Source organism: Vigna umbellata, chromosome 8 (assembly GCF_029865625.1).
Source record: "Vigna umbellata cultivar VRB3 chromosome 8, Vumbellata_1.0, whole genome shotgun sequence".
In the NCBI taxonomy this organism is placed as follows: domain Eukaryota; kingdom Viridiplantae; phylum Streptophyta; class Magnoliopsida; order Fabales; family Fabaceae; genus Vigna; species Vigna umbellata.
This window is the reverse complement of record NC_142172.1, coordinates 38499705-38520037: the sequence shown is the minus strand read 5'-3', so window position 1 is coordinate 38520037 and position 20333 is coordinate 38499705. Positions and strand designations below refer to the sequence as shown.

General features: G+C 31.9%; 1 long non-coding RNA gene, 1 other non-coding gene and 1 pseudogene across 2 annotated transcripts; 2 read left to right on the top strand and 1 right to left on the bottom strand.

Annotated features, from left to right (window-relative positions):
• The first annotated feature begins 5522 nt into the window (after positions 1-5522).
• TRNAR-UCG (transfer RNA arginine (anticodon UCG)) lies at positions 5523-5596 on the top strand. Its single transcript has one exon. It is a non-coding gene; the product is annotated as a tRNA-Arg (tRNA).
• Positions 5597-9317: 3721 nt separating this feature from the next.
• Positions 9318-19926, bottom strand: LOC148194643 (uncharacterized; annotated as a pseudogene).
• LOC148194644 (uncharacterized) lies at positions 15347-17273 on the top strand. The gene is made up of 2 exons (XR_015781705.1): positions 15347-16360; positions 16898-17273. It is a non-coding gene; the product is annotated as an uncharacterized LOC148194644 (long non-coding RNA).
• Positions 19927-20333: the final 407 nt, after the last annotated feature.

The window sequence follows — 20333 nt, the reverse complement described above, 5'->3', positions numbered from 1 at the left end:
TATATATGAATTAAACCGGTTCATAATATATTTTTTCTTATAATGTATAGTAATATATAAAATTAAATATCAAACTTTTTAAGCCGTGAAGTAAATAGTTTTAACCTTTATGGATGTGAGATCATTATTCCTCTGTTGTTAATGTTAATAAGAAAGTAAATAATTAAAATTTTGGTGTAATTAAATAAGGTGTAGGTATAGTTTATTTATTTTGATGTAAATAATATTGGTGTATGTTTGATGGTAGTTTTTGTGATTTGTCTTATATGTGTGATAGGGGGAGAATAATAAGTATGAGAAATGGTAGGGGTTTGGGGTTGGGGGGGCCAGAATCGGGAATCGTGGCTGCTGAAGGCATTTACATGGAATAGACTACGTACCTAATATTTGACTTCTCTCTTCACCACTCTTCCCTCATCCCATGGCTCAAACTTCGAAGCATTCCTAATCTCCTCCTTCACTTATTGCTCTCACTCACCACCACCATCGTCCACTTTTCAACCTTTCTTCTTCTACTTCTCAAAAATAAAACAATGTGTAATATTTTTTTTCTCTTCTTTTTCTTATCCACGTCTTAACTGAATAATTTGTTAGACTTGTTTCATTTTACAACGCTGCCTTTTTAATTATCTTTATCAACATATATGAAAATAGACAAGAGTCTTAGTTGGACTCCACAATCGATTTTAGATTTCGTTTGTCTTCGGGAGAGATAACTACGTATGTGCATATTCCACCACAAATAATAAACAAACTGTAACTCATGGTCCTTCCAATTCTAGATTCGACCTATCCAAACACACTATATGCTTCTACATCTACCTCAAGGGACAAATCCTAAACAAACTCATCTTTTAACTTTAAATTATAAGAACGTGAAGAAAGTGATTAATAAAATAGTTAATTTTTTTTATATCATGGAAAGAGATTCTTCTAGAAAGCTTAATAGTCTCATTATATATTAATTTAATAGTTGTATGAGAAAATACATATACGATCGACTTAAACTTATGTTATATCAATTTACTTAGATCGGAATAATTTTATATATTACTATTAACAATGATTTAAATATATTTTTATCTCTTAGTTCTCTAGTATGTATTTTACAATCAAAATTGTAACGAAATTATTAGATCTAAAATGAATAATACATTATACATATATATTGATTTGAGTTAAAACATTTACGTCTCGTTTGTTGAGATAATGAAATTTTAAAGACATTATTTTCGACCAAAATTTTATTTTAGTATGTCTAACAATCTTACGTTACATAGGATTCCAAACTCATAACAACCTAATTACATATATTAAAAACAAAAGTGTAGCAAAATTCAAGAACTAAAAGGAATCATTCCACAAATGCAATTACGTATTTGTAATATTCGTTAAAAATTTGATTTATGTTTAAAAAATTGATCTTATTTATAGTAGATGTGAGTATATACATATTTAATATAGGACTAGATATTATTGGGAGATCTAATAATAAATAAACAATATATCCAACAAATAACAAATTTTGTTAAGATAAATTTTAATGTCATGTTAAACTATAGACTTAAAACTCAACTTAATCCTATAAAATTGATTTTTTAAAAATTTACACTTCTTTATATTAAAAATTTTAATGTTAATTTTAGATTTTCAATAATATTTTATGTATTACAGTAACAGAACCCACATAAAAGTATAAAGGAAAAATTGATTTAATAGTTACTTATGTTTATAAAATAACTGATAGAATAAATCACGCTTCCATATAAGCTAAATAAGGTAATTTCGTAACGGATATAATGACCTCTTAAACATTCGGCGGTAACTGCCTTCACTGGGTTCTTCAGTTCACCATAATATATCAAAGTTATAAAAAAAAGAAAAAAGAGAGAGAGAATATTTGAATAGAAATATTAATAAATTTTGTTATAGATGCAATAATGAAATAGAAGGAATATAGTCTAATCGAAAGAAAGTCTTAAGTTGATTCAGTGATTCTGGATTGGAAAAATAAAAGGAAAAGAAGTGAAAAAGTTGTAGTGACTGAATCGCTGTGAGAACTGATTGCTTGGTTCAGACGTTGGTGAGAGCAGATGTTGCAGCGTATGCGAGTGTAGGCCACGTTCTCTTTCTCCCTGCTGCCATGCACATTGACGTAGCCGCGATATATAACAAAAGCGCAGAAGAATCAACCAAGCCAAACTTGTGCAAATTCACAAAAACCAATATCTCCCTCATAATCTCTGTCACGTGACTGCAACTGCTCATGTCACATCATCACAATTTTAAATTCTAATTTTTTTTTCTTTCATTTCTCTCCTGCTTCAAAATAAAAAAATATTTTTTAACATTTTTTTATAATATTTTAACAAAATACATGTGTTAATTTGAAATCGGTTTATTTCGAATATTTTTTTAAAATAAATTCAAACGGAACAGATAACGAATGACATGTAATCATTATTAAAAAAATTGTTATGAAAAAATTGTTAATATGTTTATACGACACTTCAAATTCATATATACATATATATAATTTATAATAGTGTGAGATCTCTATAAACAGTTAAATTTATCAAATTAGGACAAAGTTTATTGAATTCCTTTTTATTTAAACAACAAAATAATTTTCTAAGTGTTTTATGACATTGCGGATGTTTCTTTTACTTATGTTTGTTTCTAAGACAAATTTAACACACTGAAATATTTGAGTAAATTTTAGATAAATTGAAGTCAGAGTGAAGTTATTTAAATTTTAAAAATATAGTAAAAAATTAAAGAATTTGAAATAAAAGTTTATAAAAATTTATGATTTATGTGATAGCTTGATAGATAAAAACACATTTTGATTGTTAAAATTAAAAGATTATTATTTTACTTTTCATCATAAAAATAAGTTAAAATAAAATATGATAAATGTAAATTATGTTTGTTAATATTTAAAATAAAAAATTTTAAATGATAAAATTATATTGAAATAAAATGCAATTGGTATAAATTAAGTTTAAATCAATTGTGGTTGAGTAATTAGTTTACATAAAATTATTATTATTATGAAATGTGAGTTACTATTTAAAATGAAAGAATTAAAATTGACAAAATTATATTAAGTACAAAGTTGTATATATACATGGTTTGGATAATGAAAAAATAAAAACTTAAAAGATTATTTTTGTAATTAAACATAAGACCTGACTTTCTTTTCTAATATCTTCATTTATGGAAGGATCCAAAGAAGTTCATCATCTCAAATCTGTTTGCGCATATATCTCAAAATCAATTCATTCAAACAAATTCCACACATCATCCTTTTATTTCTTCTTCTATAATACATCAATTTAAACACAACTTAAGAGCTGTAACTATGAAGAACTTAAGTTATTTTTTCAAATCTAAATCAAAACAAGAAAGTTTCTTGGAGAAATAATTATGATGAAAAAACAATTATAATATAAAATAAAATATGATATCCAACTATTCAAATATATATAATATCAGCAATAAAGAGTCGGAGTACAAGGATGATTATCCTTCTCCGCTTAAGTGATTTGTTGAGATAGTATTTGTTAATCATTACATTTAAAGTATTGCTTAAAGAATTTCAGAACTTTATCACAATTTTGTTTCTATGAAATATCTTAGAATATTAAAAGAGAATATATATTTGAATTATGTTTAATTTTACTTTTAAAGAATGCCATATGAAACTATCTGACTAATGTGACAAACCCCATTTAGGAAAGAAAGTTCGGTAATAAATAACGATAAGCCTTAGGCTTTGAATCTCTTTATTTTTATGATATGAAGCTTTAACTTATTTACTCATATATCCATATCTTTTGCTATTATACACATCTCCCTGTACATGAACGAACATAGAGGCCAAGAGTTTTGGATATCATCCCTTTTAAAAAAGCTTCCTGACTAAACAAATTGAAACTAAGCACTCCAATCTCCTTTACCTAAAAAAGGCTTCACATAATAATTTTTTTTTTTAAAAAAAGTTGATTATATCGCTAAAATAAGAGAAAAAAAAAACTTTGTGCACTGCTTTGATAAATCCACTTCAACACTTCCTAATACTTAATTGTAGTTAGATAGAGTTTGAAATATAGGAGAAAGAGAGCTAATAGATAAAGCATTGTTCTTGATGGTTAGTAGAAAGTGAGAAGAATATAAAAGCTCATTTATAGATTTGAGGTGCATTGCATGTTAACTTAATTAGTTATTCGATGGTAACCTTTCGATGTTTTATCGTCTCTTTATATTCACTCGGTCGGTCTAGTGGAGGATTAGGCACCTAGCTTTGAATTTTACTTTAGAACTTTATTTTTTTCATCACACAGCAATCTCAGTATAGTTTCATAAAAGCATTTGTTTAAAATAAAATACAGAAAACTATATTCATTTTATAATACAGGGAACTAGAAAGCTGAATACACATAATCTTAATTTATTTTTAAAGTTTGATGTTGAAGTTATCTCTATTAATAATAGTAATAGTAAAGGCAGTGTAAATATTTTGATAGTTTTGTCGAAAATTTCTACAGAAGAAGGCTGATTATTGTGTTAAAGTTTATGCCATGCATGATTAAAAGGTGGAGAATTTGAGAAAGAGAAAGTGAAAAATGTGGCTTTGTGTTTGATGATGAGAAAGAAGTGCTTGTCCCTGCCTAAATAGGAAAGGTGATTAGAGTAGGACAGCTAGACAACATGGTTTGATCATAACAATTGTACGGACAATTGGAGAAGTGTGGGACCATGACCGGAGAATGGACGGCCATGATGCCATTGCATCATCATTCATTCACTCCGTAAAGTAAACAAACAACATCAAAGTTTTGTTCCCTCTTTCCATCTTCATCATTGGAGAATCTTGCATTCGCAATCTCCCCACACCATCTTTTCTTCTTCTCGGTTCTTCAATTCATAAAAATACGTTTAATTTTATTTTAAATTTATCCAAAAATTTCAATTAATTGTTATTAGATAATTTATGATATTCAACTTTTATGCGGATGGGTGGGGTAACCATGCTCCAATATATATAATTTAAGAGAATATACTTTGATTACATCAGGTAATAGTTATAATGTCCCACGACTACAGAAGCAAGGGACTAAAATTAGGTAAGCATATGAAGCTGATATTGATGTAAACCAAAAAGTTCAAACACATCAAAGAGAGAGAATACGAAGATATTGTTATAATGAAACATGATGAAGGGGAAAAAAGTTCATGAAATACTGTGTGCTAACAATGGGATGGGGGAGAGAAAAACATGTTAAACAAAATAATTTTTATCATTTTCTTTTGAAAGTTTATCACTTTTGTAGTTTTTTATAAGTATTTACTGAATACTGGCGCTATTGAGCATTTAATTTTCAACTCCTTCCCCTTTTTTTTACGAACTCTTTCTTGTACAGAACAAAGTATAATTATAATTTTTTATTAAAAAATTTAATTAAATTTATTTAAATATTAGTTAAATAATAAGTTTGTGTGATGAATTCACATGTGAGGACCGCATAGCGCAGTGGATTAGCGCGTTTGACTTCGGATCAAAAGGTCGTGGGTTCGACTCCCACTGTGGTCGCTAGTTATTTTTTTATGTTTTTTCCTGTGGGCTATTTTCTTCCAGTCCACCTAAGTAAAAAATGGTCCATTACGACTTTGTGTTGATATTTTTGGGCCTTTGTTTTTGTAACCTCGTTCTTTTTCTTTTTCTTCACTCTACTTTGGTGTATTTGTAATTTTCCCCATCTATTTGAATTATTTTGGCGAAATATTCCTTTTAATAATTTATGTATTCAATTCAGAAATAAAAAATAAAATTGGAAGTCTTTAGAAATTAATCGTTTTAGGAGTTTGGTTTGTGAAGGTGTTGAAATTTCAATTATAGTGAGAAACTAAATGTTGATTATGGAAATATCATTCATGAATCATGACCCTATGATTATCCATTGCAATGGCTAATGACATTGTGAGACCAGAGTATTGTTACAACACCAAACTTTTAGTAAAGTGAGGATTAAAATAGAACAAGTCCTTAAGCCCTTGAGGTACCCACAATTGTAAAATGAAAATTAGCTTTATTTTATTTATTTTTTCCATATAAGAGGGTCAATACAAAAATTTTAATTTTACATGTTTCACACAAACTAACATGATTATTGAATGCAGAGATAAAACAATATTTATTGAATTTAATAATTATGAAGTGTGAATATAAAGTCGATCTTTTGATGAATTAAAAATATTATTAGCACAATTTTAAGAATAAGTATAATAAAAACACACCTTTGCTCATAAATGACATATTGTGATTTAAAAACACAAACAATATAAGAAGAAATTTGAGGATTAAAAAATCAAATAGATTTTTTTATTTATTTTCTGTTTTAAAATCTTATTTTTAATGAATTTTAATATACAAGAAGTAATTTAAAAAATAATGAATATTAACATTTAATATAAATAATTTAATTATAATAGGTTAGAGAAATTGTTTATATAATTTTTTTAAAATATTTATCAGGATGATATTAAAAATACAGGTGTCTATTTAAAAGAATAATGCAATTTAAAATTAATTAAAATAAATAAAATTTTAAGATATCTATTTTTGAATGAGTTAAACTCGATAAAAATAAAATTTTGGAGGTGCATTTACTAAAAAGAAGTTTATGGAAATTAAATATTGTGTTTTGAAAAGTTAAGGAGGGAAGTAAAAAGTGGCGGCAAAAGAACAATGGAAATAACCGTTACATTTGTCCTTCTGTTATATCTCTCCATACCCACTATATCTTCCCCATCCCTAACCTCTATTCATCGCTTTCCAATTCCAAATCCTAATTCTTCCATTTCTCTCTATTTTTCGTTTCTTTTTTCTAGCTACCATGTTCGGGTGTTAGGAAAATCTCCGCCAAATTCAAGCCGAAAGAAAATCTCTTGCTGCGGGTACAGTTATACTCGCGCTTCTTTCGCTCATTTTCTTTCTCATTTATCCGTCATCGTTTGTGTGACGAGAGGCACGAGTTGCGTGATGTGGTTGTTGTTTAGTTTGGATCTGTTTATCGAGATAAGCGATTTGTTCTATTTCGTTTGGTTTGTGGATTTTATTCTGTAATTCTCTAATCGCTCAGCGTTCTGATCGAAGATCGTCGGGGTTTTTCGGGTGTAATGACACTTTATGACAGCACTGATTCTGTATCAATTGGAAACCGTTTCGATGGAAATGCACGGAAGTAAAGCGGAGAACGATCTCGCGAGTATCTACCTCTTACTGAATTATCTTCTGGTTTCAATTTAATTGTATCGTACAGGGGTTTGTCTTTTGCATTTGTGGTGAATATAATTTAGCTTCGATATGCCTAATAGAGATGTGTCTTGTTACCTTTCTTGAACATATAATTAAGTGCTACTAGCCTGATTAATTTATGCCATTTTTGTGCATGGTCTTTCTGATCCATTTATTATACGTTTGATCTATTGTTTTCCTTATCAGCTAATTTTTTATGCGAATGTTTCTTTATCTGTGAAGGATTATTGGGGGATGGTGGTGGTGTTGAACACCAAATCGAATGACATAACTTTTGCACTTAACTGAATAATAAGGTAAGGTCTATCTTTTTATTTCTTTGCAGATATCCTAGGTATCCTCCATAGGACAATCATGCTTGAACTTGGTAGGACTTTGGCAACAACGCTCTTCCTTCGAGTATTTGATACAAATATATACTCAAGGTTTGAATTCAATATACAATATTTAAAATTCTAACTGTTGGCTTAGGTGCAAAATTTGAATGGGAAAAAGTGCGGAACTAAATCTGTCAATTATGATAATCTTAAACTCCTCTTACCCTTTAAACAATCTTGTAGAGGATCCAGTTTTTGACGTTTAGATGGCTTTATTTTGGATGAATGGGTCACTAACAGCCAGCCACTCAAAACTATGTAGTTGGGCTTTGGTTATGTTTTGACAGATTGTCTTTCTTAATATTTATATATATTCCTATTGGATGAGTTTTTTGGCATTTAAAAATAAAAAAAGTATAATAGATACTGGCAGACCATAGACATACATTCTTGTTTACGAGTTCCTTCACAACGATTAGTATAGTTTGATTGTATTTCTTTATCCAGCCCATATTTAGCATTTTGAAGCTGACTTAACCAGCCCGTGCACACCCATCAAATATGAAGCTTTTAAAATATTGTTGTAGTTAATCTTGTAGCTTGTCAAATAAGATGAGAACAGAAGACAAGTAAACATCATAAGACACTATGGAATTTGATGAACGTGCCATAAAATGTATGCATAATGTAGTGAAAAAATGATAATTTTGTGCTTCTTGTTTTTGTTTTTTGGGTTTTCAAATGCTTTTTCTTGGAAATAATTCTCCAAACTTAATAGAATTTAAGTTACAAATTGATTTAGGAAACAACTTTCAAAATAAAAAAAAGTGAAATGGGAATTAAAAACTCTTAATTCTTATTACTTTGCCGTAACTTTTACTGGTTCTTCACACCAAACCACGACAATGCCGTCGTCACTTCAAGCACATTTAATTTGTGAAATTGTAGGTTCTACTTAGGGTGAATTTTTATAGCAGTGAGATGGGTTGTAAAAAATGAAATAGGATTCTATAATTCTACTCCTTAAAGAATCTGACTCCTTTCTTAATTACAACTGCCATAAACAGTATAATGAATGATTTAGAAACGTCGATTGTTCTGATATATACACTCCAGTCATTTCAGCTTAGCATTACACCACATTTGAGGAATTCTAGGGCTCACATAAGCCATTTTAGGGCCATTGTACTTGTAAGTTTTTTTGTGACATAAATGCTTTCGGTTCAACCAGTAAGTATACTTTTGTTTCTTTGATAATGGTAGGCTAACAATGGATACTGCTTTATTTTTGTGATGTGGGCTAACAATTTGTGTCTGTTGACAAAACTGGTGGGGTTTTAACAAAAACTAGTCATAAATGCACTTTCCCATTGTCTATAAATTTGTTCATTCATAATAAAAAGTTCATTATGTTTTTGTCCTTTCATTCTCTCTCTCTCTCTCTCTCTCTCTATATATATATATATATATATATGTATGTATGTATATATGCACATTGTTTCTTTTTCTTTTGATATTTGTCCTCTTCCTTTCAAGTCTCTTTGGACAATTGTTTTCTGCATATATTTGTATATATGGATTAATCACAAATCTGAGTTTTTTAGCTAAGGAAAATTACATCAGTTGAAAATTTCTATTCTGCAATGATGTTTCTATGAACTGGGAGGTATTGAATCCTAAGTTACCTGGATTTAGTCGTAGGTGCTGGTTGTATTCTTGTATCTGACACATGTATGCACAATTTTTCCCTTGGATAATCATAACCATGAATACTTATGTTTAGTGTCATGACATCTTAAGGAATAGGGAAAAGATTGTTTAAAGGTTCAATTAATCTGATCAGTTTCCAACTGCTTGCGGGGAACATTTCCTTAAAGTAGCAAGCTGAGCATGATATTTCTGGGATAATTCAGGGGACCAACCACCACCCTTGGAGCCACTTGACTTGTGTTTGTCTATGGGAGCCAGTGGGTCTTTAATTGTGATGGAGCTGGGTTTCATACATATACTGGCCAAGCTCCCACCACAAGAGCTGCTAGACTTTGGCGCTCATAGGGTTCCCAATATTAAGCCAACTGTTAAGGGGGGATAACCGCGCTAATTAAGTGTTTCACTTAGCATTTCATACTATTCTATGCAAAAGTTAGGCTACTTTCGGTTCCACAGAAGGAAAATAAAATAAAGTGAGAAAAAAAAATGAAATAGAGTGAAAATTGTACTAGTTAGTTTAAGGAGAAAGTGACATGAAAATGAAGGAAGATGTAATTTCAAACAATTTAAATAATTAACATTAATTAATGGTATAATTATATAATTACCTGAACACTATTAATTATCTTTTTATGAATGTAATAATTATTTAAATTGACACCTTCAAATTAAAATTTCATTTTTGTCCAATCTGTTTACACTTTGATATATAATTGTAATGTACTTAAATTAATAAAATAATATCTCTTAAAAAATGGTCTAATTATATGTTTTAAAGAGACGAGATACAAATAATTTTGGAAAATACTAGTTTCTTTTATTCGTTTGTCGTGATATTCAAGTGGAAAGTAAAATATGTAAGACCCAATGGAAGTGTTATCTTTCTTTGTCTTTTTTTTTGTTACGGAACAAAGGAAATGCTTTCTTTCTACTTCCCTGTAATAGTCATTTTTTACTCTACACTTTCTCTTCAAACGAAGGGAACCTTGGCATAATGTAATATCCAAGTCTCTAGCATGTCATGTTGTTAAGAGCTGATGCGAATGACAGGTGCTCTATGATTCTTTAGTCTTTTTTGGTTAGCTCCATTGCAAGCAGCCCTTGTTGACACATGACAACCATCTTGGATTGGATATCAAGCAATAAGCATATCTAAACACTCAAGGAACCCTCTTTCATAAGCTAGTTATCGAGGAGGAGAAAACCAAACAATTTATGTACTCGAGTGAACATCCCATGTAATTTGATGGACATAGTATCTACTAATACCCAAGTTTCTATCACAATCATTTTCTCAATATGTATATTAACAAGTCCTAACAATGCCAGGTTAGTTCCTTCGAGATAAGATTTTATCTTTTTAAATTATGTAATGTTTAAGTAAAAAAAGAGTTTGTAAAATACTTGATAGATTAGAGAAAACAGAACGCACTGTTTAACTCTGCTGAAAATGTTTATTCTTTGTTATCAATATTATGTTGTAGAAAATTTTCTTCTCTGAATTTTAGGAGGCATAAATTTGACTGTAGCATATATTGGATTTAGAATTGGGGAGATGGCAAAATTTTGGAACTATCATCTGTCACCCATGTGATATGATATATAGCATTGTGGTCAATATTAAATTGGTTTCATTCATAGCAGCAGGAGTCCAGAACAAATTTTCACTATAAATGGATGAAACAATTGTGAACTTGCAATTAGTTTCTAAACTGAGTGCACCAATATTCAAAACGTAATACTGGAATCATGAACAGCGGTTTGGGGTTCTGGATCCTAGACTTAAATAGGAAACTGAAAACAGCACTGGGAAGTAAAGGTTGATAGAAGTACTCTGAAATGAATATATGTATAGAACTAGAGGAAGGGGTGTAATGGATGCACTGATGCAAGCCTTGACAAGGAAGGATGCGGATGCTGGAAATTTAAGAAGGTTTTGAATAAGTTTGTTAGAATAGAACAGTTAAATGTCCAGGGTTTGATTTACATGGAAATTGAAATAAGAATTAATATATTAACTTATCTTTTCGCTAATCTTGCTTTTAGTTCCACAATTGGATCTGCCGACTTCTTAAATTTTCAGATGCTATTTGTCCTTGCTCTGGTTTCTTTGATTTTTACTTTTTCTTTTAAATGATAGTTATTTTATTTTAGTTTTTACATGTTTGGTTGTGTTTCTTTGAATTGGCTATGGAATTAAAGTCTCAGGATATATTTGATTCTTGTGTTTTACTAATCTAAATGATTTACATATGGCTTCAAATGCATCTTGCATGGAAAAGTATAATGCATTTTAACTGACCTATGGAATAACTAACCTTGCAAAAGCACTTGCAAAGTGCTTGCACTCTGCTCGCACTGGGCATGCATTGCAATTTGGTTTTCTCTTTGTGCAGAAAACCTGCATATGTAAAGCATGAATTACTTTTAGCCTCCTATCTCATGCCCGTTAAACAAAACTAATTCTCATGCCTTCCCAAATGTAATCATCTAATAGTGCAGCTCATAACCTGCATTTTTTTGATATATCTGTTAGAGATATCAATCATATTAAACCAGTTATACTAATGCAGGTTTTTGGGGTTATGATTATACAAGGTTCTTTGATCAAGTTTACACAATCTGGGGCAAAGATACTTCTGAACTGTCTCTAACACTGGATACCTACATGACATCGTAGTTAGCACTTTTTATTTTTATAAATACATATTTTACATCTATATATGTGTGTGCGTGTGTGTGAGAGAGAGAGAGAGTGAGTGTGTGTCTACAACTTTGCTTAACATGTTCTGCCGGATGCAGCTGTCCTTTATCTCTCTCCTCAAACAATGGTACTCCATTTAAACTGTTATAAAATTCCTGGAACACAGTGGCTCTTCCTACGTGTAAAGAATTTGTCAAAGTTAAATTTGTTTTTCTTCACATCTGCAGTCAAGTCCTTCTGATTCTAAATTGGATCCAAGGGATCTAGTTATGGCGTCCTGAGTAATGGAAGAATCGAGAGAATCTTGTGATGAAAAAATTTCTTCTTCTGAGCTCTGATTATTGGCTTTATTATGCTCCCTTTTGGCCTTGAGGTTTCACTGTGTCTTCGAAGCTCTCTTGTATGGTGGGGTGTCTCAAAGGCAAGAGGATAGTTTTGTTGATTTAATGTCCCAAATCCACGTGATGTTATTGTATCAGCTGGATTTACTATGCATAGTTCTTCTTCAAGCAATATGTTTCTGTCAACATATGATTTCTTGCTGCTTTTTGACTGAACAGGAAACCTTGATGCCAGAGACATAAAAGCAGAGCTACAAATAAAGTAACGATTTTGGTGAAGCATCCTGAGCGGCAAGCACCTATCACTAATATTTAGCTTACCTTGAAAGGTGCTCTAAAACATTCTGAGTGAGGAAAACACCTATCACCGAGTCAACAACAGACCCTTTCCACTTTGAAAAGCTTCTATCTCCTACAATATAGAGGTATACTTGATTTGTAAATATATGTTGACTATTAATTAATTTAGCAATGAAATCAATATTTGAATAAATGATAGTTTTCTGCTTTTTCTGTTGATAAATATGCTAAAGGGATGTTACTGAAAATATATAGGATTTTTTATAGTTTATTCATACCTGGGTGCCTTTAGATGTTTGTCCTATACTTTTGTTAAGCTTTTCTTTAGAAATCATGCTGTTGGAATATTATAGTTATTGATCATAATATAACTAGGCTTGTGCTTATGCTTGTACATACAGTACTAGTATTCAACTAATCATTATTATGATGGGAGTATATATTAGGGTATTGAATCACATTAATAATTTCTCTTTCTTCCCCTCCTAAGCCATTAATTCTAACACATCGAAGAATTCTATAATTAGAAGTTCAATGGTAATTATTTTTACTAGGGGACAAATTGAGGTGTTATAGGTATTACATAAGGTAATACAATGTCTGGTAAAGTAATTATTCTTACTCGAAAAGAGTCCTGTTTTGGGCCTTTGGTACTTGATGTTTGTGTATGATGTATCTTACCTTGAATAAGATGCATCCGTGCTACGAAGCAATCAACTCGTCGACGAAAAATGTTTCTTTCTTCTTCCCACCACATATCTTTTTCCTTATCAATTCCTTCGAGGCCTTTACTTCCTCCTTTGCCCGTAAATAGTTTCCAGGTTCTCTCTGTTTCCGGGTCAAGTTCCACTTTAGGCTTTGGTTTGTGTGTTTTAACTAATTCAAATTACTGGTAGGGTACAACGGAATGATATTCATTATAAGGAACAAGTGCCTTTTATCCTTCCATCTTCGATATGCTGCTCTCCCCAAGTTTGAGACCATCCAGTTGAGAAGTTATCTGCTCTATCAGAGTGGAAATTGTCTGGTGTGATTCCTCTGAAAATTAAGAACAGACAGTTATAATTATATGTTTGCTGAAAATTCCATTTCTTTGAAACAACACATTACCTGAGGTAGCAAAGCATCCACCAATGCTGGCTCTACTGTTTTGCTTCTCTACAAATCTAATATTTTTAATGCAGATATCTTGCATTTCGTCATTTGACTGTGATAGAAATATTTTTTTTTCTTTTTTTCTTGCATTCTGAGGATTATCCTCAGACTTTTTTTTTTCTTGAAGACCTTCCACTTACTATTTTATTGAGTCTATTATCTATTTTTTGCTTTCTAATTACATCTTTGGCAGGAGTTGCACCTTTGAAATTTCAATCAGCTTGTAAAGTCTTTTGACAACAGGAAGTATCAAAAGAATTTGTGGCTGAGTCGTGTTTGTTCTCAGTGCTTTTGCAATATTTTCTCATGGAACCCTTTGCTTCAATGGAATTGGAGAGGATGTTAGGCACCAACTGCAGGGTATTTTGACAAATCTGTTCTCCAGTCTTCTGAGAGTTTTCGAACCATTTTTCTGATTGATAGAGGATATTACCAATTTTTTTTGCATGATGATTATACTGCTGCATAAATCCATTATCCTTCCTGGCTCAGATCAGAATTTCCCTGAGCTGGAACTTCCTCAGTGACTGGAAATTTTGCTATCTGTGGTTCTTCTGTAATTGCTGACAAGGCTGTGACTGATTTCCTTTCTGACTGGAAATTATCAGTTTGCTTTTTATGTAGAAGTTGATTATCAACAGTGTTTTTTGGTAGGTTTTCTGTTTTAAGCTCATTGCACAAGCTGATCAGCAAAGTTGAGTTTGTATCATAGATTATAGTTGCCCCACCCAGCATCTCTGTGGCCTTGTGGTCTGAATTGTTATTGAGAGCTTTCTTATTTGTATGGGGGATCTCCTGATGGCATCCTATTTTGCTCTGGCTTTCATACTTAATATGTTCCAAGTCAAAATTTAGAGCTCTCCAGCAGGACTTTTTAGTTGAAACAGCAGAATCAACAATTTCATCTATAACATCAGTCTGTGGTGTCACGGCAGATTTCCGGACATACTTCCTCTTTGCGTGGATTCTCTTTGAACTGTGTCTTTTGAGTTGCAGATTTTGTACTTCTTTTTGGCTTGGCCTCTACAATTACCTTTGGCCTATGTTTTCTTTTTTGGGGTGCTTTCTGCTCAGGTGTCTTGTTCAGGTCAAAACCCAGGACAATTCCCTTGCCGCAAATGTTGTCAGAACGCTTTTGATCCCCATATGTTGTAGAAATTGTTGCAGATGATGAATCAACAATTTGCTGTAGAAGTTCATCACAATATTCCTGAACTTCATTTTCTGTGGAAGCAACCAATTCTTTTCGTTGGTCTTTCTCCTGACTCGTGCTTCCAGTTATTGTATACTCTGATATTGTACAAAACTGGTTGTTCACAAATTTGAGTTGACCCATCACATTTGGTACTGATGTGAGAAAATTGGTAAAAGTAGGAGTTGCATCAACTTCAGCTATTGACACGTAGTTCAGATTATAATTATGGTAAGAATCACCTGTAAATGCCGTTTTAGTGACTCACCAATCAATTGCTGAAATCATAAGGAATGCAAGGTATTGCTTCAACAGCTAAAAGAAATGGAGTTTGTTTTGTGTTTTAACATCACAAATCTTTATCATGTCTCTTTGCTGCTTACTTGATGTGTGAGGGTTATCTGTTCTAGGTATTCACAATGTAGAAAAGTAATAAAATAATTATTAAAGAAAATTATTGTCTATATTCATCATCAGTGTTTATATATTCATGTTTTTTTATAAAAGAACAATCACTGTTATATCACTTTATGTGCACCAAATATCTATTGGGTTTCTGTGAGGGTCAAATAGTACCGATACTTTTCTCTCCCCATCCCTCTTTCATTGCATTGTTGTGGAAGTTTCAATCATTGGAGTACAATTGAATTTGTCTTGAATCGCTGATATAATTTTTGGATTATGGGAGTATATACATTACACGGTTGTATTTCTTTTTCTTTGTAGGATTACAACAAACCGAAGGTTTGTTTGGTTTACTGAACTCTGTTAGTTACAGTTTGATATCCTTACTTCAGTTAGCTTCTCTACTGTAGTTAGTTTTCAGCTTAGTTAGCTCATCATTTTAGAGTTTACAAATAACTGAAGCTTATTATAGTAAAATGGGTTTTATAATTCTAATTCATGATGAAATCAATTTCGCTCCTACTCTGTTATTCTAATATGGCATCTAAAGCACCAAACAACTTCTCTAACCTGGTCTTGTTCTTTTCTCCTCCTCCATCAATGCCTTCGCTCACTCTTTGAAAAACTTGTGTGTAAATAGTGGTATGACACAACACATATTCTCAATTGATTAAGATTTTTTTTTTTAGAATCTTTATGTTCGTTTCAGCATATTTTTATTTCTTTATTTCAGAAAGTTTGATAGTTACAAAGAGGTGATGAGAGTATAAATAAAATAATTCTTTACTTCTCTGTGCAGTTAAATTTGGTATCAGAGCTTCTGAAATTGGGAGCTCTGGTTTTGCTGCCATGTCCGCATCTGCCACTGCCACTGCCACTGTTTGCTGCCATTGAAGTCAATGGTGGGCCAGAAAGGTATGCCCTAAAGTGACAATCACGACGCAGCCCATACTTACTGGGAGCTCCAGTGAAGCCCTGTTAGGTTCCTGGGTACGAAACCTAAGTGTCTCACAACCCACACTCACAATTGCACACAAAGGGGAAATAAACGAAAGAATTGTATGTATTCACACGAACGAATGTCGTATACAATGATGACACGGGAGCCTAACACCCTCACAAGGTCCAAGACCTGTCTATACAAAAGAATATGACTAACTGCCTTCTAACAATGAATAGAACCCTCCCTTCCCTCCTTTCCTAACTACTAAAACAGTTAGAATATTAACTTTGTATTAACTATTCCTTCTCTCTTAAACCCATTATCTCCTATTACTTATATCCTATTAAGCCCCCTCACTATTGTGGCCACTACTTTTAATATAACTCAATTTCACAAAATTGAATTATTCTGAGATTTAAATTTGTTCATATAATATATTTTAGTCATGTTTCTCATTGGTATGGGATATCTAACCAGAAAGAAACTTCTTTTTTCGCCAAAAATTCCAGATCGTCGATGTTCTCACTAAAGCCTTTTGCCTCCTCAATTCAGGGCTCTTTGGCTCGAGCTTAGAGTTGTGGATTCGCATGCTCACCACCATTCTTGAGCTTGCAGGGGTGTATTGGAGTATATACATCACTCAATTGTATTTTTTTTTTCTTTTCTGGGATCTCTGTAAAAAATCAATTTGTTAAGTTAACTAAACTGTCAGTTACCATTTGATATCTTTACTACAGTTAGCTCATCTCTGTAAAGTTATAAATAGCTCAAACTTACTATAGTAAAATACGTTTTGTAATGTCTTATTCATATTGTATCAGACTCTCTACTGTTATTCTAATATGGATGTTAAACTACTTTATGCAAATTAATCGATTCAGTTCACTATCAATTTATATGTTTAAGCTTGAGTGGCAGAATGTGACATGCAATTGAATTCTTTAATATTCATTCGTCTAAAGTTTGTTGTGCTTGAATAAGCATATAGCTGAGATTCTCTCCGCAGCCATTTAGTATCTCAGAGAAGATGCCCTTAAGTTTGTTTGGGACTGGACGGTGAATGTCTTCTTTGGGTAAGCTGTCGGAGTTACTGTAACCAAATTCAAAATTCCTATATGGAAACAGAAGTCTATCTGCTTCTTTGAAAACAATGTCTGAAGCTGAATGGATATTGCATCTCTGAACATCTGCATAGGGATCACTCACAGCACCGCTAGCCTCAGGATAAAACTCTGGCAGCACTGTACTCGATACTATGTTATTATGGGTTTTGATTACTATATGGTTTCTCTCCTTCAATGTGGAACTTGAACTTGTCCATATATTTGTTGCTATCTATATTCTCGATGTACCTTCAACTAACAATATGTAGATATTTAAGGGAAAGGACCAATGATCACCCAAACAGGCAATTTTTCAGCTCTTTAGAATCAACTACTGATTGATCTCAGCAAGAAGACAGAAATAGAAGGCCAATAAAGAGCTCACCAGATAATCTCACCTGCTATGCTGTTGCTCATCCATCTGAAGAAATTTCAAAGCTTTATCATCTGAATGGAGTAAACTAAAGGTACAAGTTCTACAGCTTCTTGAGCAGTATTTGAAAATGTATTTTACCACCTCTACATTAGCCCTGAATTCTTTAAATCTTGATGTATTCTTTCAACTTTTTGTTTTAATCGTGTAATTCCAACCACTCAAATTTCCCTCCAACACATTCTTCACCATAGCTAGCAACTGCAGCATTACGATATAACATTAAAGAATAAAATTATAATATTTTTTTGCAGCTGAGCTCACCGATGTATGTGAGCTCCTCACGAAACTTAGGAATGGAAAGAGAGTGAATCTTTAAGAGAGATAGAGAGTGACGGGGACAAGAGAAAACGATAGATTATAGTAACTTAAAATAAGAATAATAAAAAGAATGTTAAGAATAAAACATGTCTGTTTGAAATACCTTTGGGAAAAAGAATCTTAATTGAGCATTAATGTTTTTAAGAGTGTTTTTCCCTCTACCACATGCTTCCAGTATCATCGCGTATTCAATTTATCCTTGATATAGAACGAATGTCAACCTTCATTTCACCGTCCCATACCCAATTTTTTAATTAATTATATTCAACGAATATAACCACGTTCGTTTAAGTATTTTTTTTTAGTTTTTTAAATGTTATATTTTAATTAATTTATAAAATATTTTTATTTTTTATAATATATTACGAAAATTAATTTTATTTTACTTAATTAAATAATAATTATTAATTTAATTAAATAATATTTATATATTAATTTAAAATATCTAAATTAATAAACTAATGAAAAAAAAACTACGGATGTTTTAATAATTATTTATTAAATAAAATAAAATAAATTTATATATAATTATGTAATAAATTTAAAAGAAAATTAAATAATATTTATATATTAATTTAAAGTATAATAAATTAATAAACTAAAAACTAAAAAGAAAAAAACCTTAACAAATGTGACGCATTCATTTAACTAATTATATAAAAAATATTAAATTAATAAATGAAAAACTAAAAGAAAACTTGAATGGATGTGTGATATTCGTTGAAGTCTGTTGAAAAAAAATGTGAAGTGTAAGATATTTTAAAATATAAAGGATAGTTTTGGAATTTTCAAAAAATATGGTGGTGCAGAAGGAATGTGAGGTGGTGTTGGGAGTAGGGATGACAACGGGTCGGGCACAGATAGTGCCTACAATCCGACCCGACAAAAAAAATCTACCCCGACCCGCTACCCGCACGGATACCTGTTTAAAAAATATCCGCGGGTTTTAAAATACCCATACCCGCAAATATTTAAAAAAAATATATTTTAATAAATTATTAAAATAATTTAAATAGAATTACAAAAAATTTATAAAATATAATATAAATTAAATTAAATATAAATTTAAATTCAATTTTAATTAAATTTAATCTTGTAAAATATAAATTAATGTTAATTTTAATTAAATTTAACTTAATAAAATATAAATTAAATTTTTATTTTTATTTTTTGCGGGTAGCGGATATATGCGGGTAGAGATAGTATAATACCTGTACCCGATTTGTTTATAAGCGGATATTAAAATATCCGCTATTCGCGAATTGCGGGTAGTGAATATCTACGGATATCAATTATCCGTCATAGATTTTATCCGTAAATATGCGCGTGAGCGGATTTTTTTGCCACATCCGTACGTGGGAGTAACCCTCATATTTTTATCTTGAGTCATTCTCCCTGCACCTCACCACCCTCGTCCTGCACCTCCAAAAAAAGTTATAATTCCAAATGTGCCCTCACAGTCAACGAGGAGAGAGAAAAAAAAATTAATAAAATTTGAAACCTTATTTAACTCATCTTCTTCCTGCCGCATCTCACTCGCCCCCTCCTTCCTCCCTCTTTTTCTCTCCGTCCTCTGTCTCTTGCATCCGCTGGTTTGCTCGAGTTCGTCCCTGGCGTCCAGTATCTGGCATCCGCTGCTTTGCTCGTGTTCGTCGCTGGCGTCCAGGTTAGTAGCTTCCATCATATATTTGTTTCCTGTGCTTGGTTGGGTTTGTGGTTCGTGGGTCGTGATCGGATCGGAGCTCGCTGGAGGTGCACGCCACAGTTGGAACTGCGGCAAGGATCAGAGCCGCAGTTGGAAGTGCGGCAAGGATCAGAGCCGCAGTTGGAAGTGCGGCTCGCTGGAGGTGCACGCCGCATTTGGAAGTGCGGCAGGATCAGAGCCGCAGTTGGAAGTGCGGCAAGGATCAGAGCCGCAGTTGGAAGTGCGGCTCGCTGGAGGTGCACGCCGCATTTGGAAGTGCAGCACTGAAGGTGAACGCCGCAGTTCGATCTGCGGCAAACGTATAACCGGAGTTTGATATGCGGCAGCGTTTTTCATTTTGAATTGAATATAGATAATATATGTGATCTGTTTGACAGTGTTTC